Below are 2,124 nucleotides of genomic sequence, written 5' to 3'. Positions count from 1 at the left end.
CCTTTGGACTAAATCCTCATTTAAGAAGGAAATATTCATGGATGTCTTATGTGACATCGGGGTGGAAGGCTATAGTAGAAATGTTGTATTGCCTTGGATTCCAGTGAGGTGATTGTGCTAAAGTTTGTTTATCAACAGCAACCCCCTCAGATGGTCTTTGTTTATAGGTTCTCCCTTGGACACAAAACAAATTATTAAGATGATAAACAAGAAAGTTAAAACTCTGGGTTAGGGGCGCCTGCGTGGCTCAGTGGGTTAAAGCCTCTGCCTTTGGCTCAGGTCATGATCTAAGAGTCCTGGGATCGAGCCCCACATTGGGCTCCCTGCTGAGCAGAGAGCCTGCTTCCTCCTCTCTCTCTGCCTGCCTCTCTGCCTACTTGTAATCTCTGTCTGTCAAATAAATAAATAAAAATCTTAAAAAAAACAAAAAACAAAAACAAAAAACAAAAAAAAAACTCTGGGTTATAGTAAGTGTCTTTATTTTTATTGGCGCTTCTGATACTGGGGAGTGTTTGGGTATCTCTCTGTAGTCAACAGATTTGGCTCAGTCTCTGTTCTACAGCTGTAAGTGATGGGAGCAGGGAAGGCAGAAATAGCCTCAAATAGCCTCAAATCTGTAATACAAAAATGAAAAATAGTGCATGTTGGTGGTGGTGTGGAGAATATGGTCCCCCGTACTTTGCTGGTGGGAATGTAACATCACTCATTCAGCCACTAGGAAAAGCTTTTTGGTTTCCTTTTTGACAGGTAAACACAGAATTACCATAGGACCCAGCAATCTCACGCCTAGGTGTATATCTCAAAGAACTGAAAATAGGTACTCAGGCAGATACTTTCACAGGCATGTTAAGGGCAGCAAATGTTCATCAATGGGTGAACACATAAACAAACTGTGGTATACATACGATGGAATATTATTCAGCCACAAAAAGGAGTGAAGTACTGATAGTACTCATAGATACATGCTACAGATGCCTGAACCTACAAATATCAAGCTAAGTTAAAGAAGCCAGACATAGGAGGCCGCCTATTGTGATTCCATTTATATGAAATGTCCAGAATAGGTAAATCCAAAGAGACAGAAAATAGATTAGTGCTTGCCAGAGGTTGGGGGGAGAGGGAATGGGAAATGACTGCTTAATGCCACCAATTTTCCTTTTGGGATGATAAAAATGTTTCAGAACCAGATGAAGATGTTGGTTGCTCAACATCCAACTGTAACAAATGCCACTGAATTATTCATTTTAAAGTGGTTTATGTTATGTGAATTTCACCTTAATTAAAACAAAGTTCAACAGCCGTTACCACCCTTCTGAGCTTGGAATCTTCCCAACAGATACAGGGCATAAGAAACACGGGGCCACCATCCTTGTGGGAGGTGCGATAAAAGGTGCCTTGTCCTAGAGTTCGGTCTGTTGTGCATTCATTGATCTCGCATGCATTTCCACTTACTCAGCACAAAGTGTCTGAGCCAGGTCTTGGGCTCCAGAGGGCACAGTCCCTGCTCTGGGAGCGCGCAGCCTAGGGGGAGACACATCCCGTAAATTTAAAAACAAAACAAAACAAAACAAAACAAAACAAAACTCCGTGAAGAACCCAGCACACGAGGGTTGGCTGTTCCAAGTAGCGGGGAATCCCCAAAGAATAGGGGACCCTTTTCAGACGGAGGACTTGACCGAGCTAACTCGTGTCCATGGCCGCCAAATCCCTTGTGGCAAACGCATTCTTTTGTTGTTCCCGGAGATGAAACAGTTTCTCGGGCTCTCCAGGAGCTCCTCTGCAGAGGTGTGAAGAGGGAATTATCAGCACCCGGCTGCGAGCACCGAGGGAGCCTCGGGTAGGCGGGGGCCATCCCGCGCCCCGCCCCGCGCCTCGGGGGAGCCCGGCGGCCGCAGCTCCGGGAGGTGGGGACTGCGCGGGGCCGCGCTCCCGCCCTGCTCCGCGCCGACGGACCCGCAGCCGGCGGTCGGCCCACGAGGGGGCGGCGGCTCCCGGGCTTTGTGGCCGCGGCGCGCGCGGCGGGGCCTGGCCGGCCGGGGGCGCGCCGCCGCCGCCGCCCGGCGCTCCGGAGCCCGCGGCCCTCCCGGCCCTCCCGGCCCTCCCGGCCGCCCGCCTGCGAGAGGA

The sequence above is a fragment of the Neovison vison genome, chromosome 9 (assembly GCF_020171115.1).
Source record: "Neovison vison isolate M4711 chromosome 9, ASM_NN_V1, whole genome shotgun sequence".
Lineage (NCBI taxonomy): Eukaryota > Metazoa > Chordata > Mammalia > Carnivora > Mustelidae > Neogale > Neogale vison.
This window is presented reverse-complemented; position numbering follows the sequence as displayed.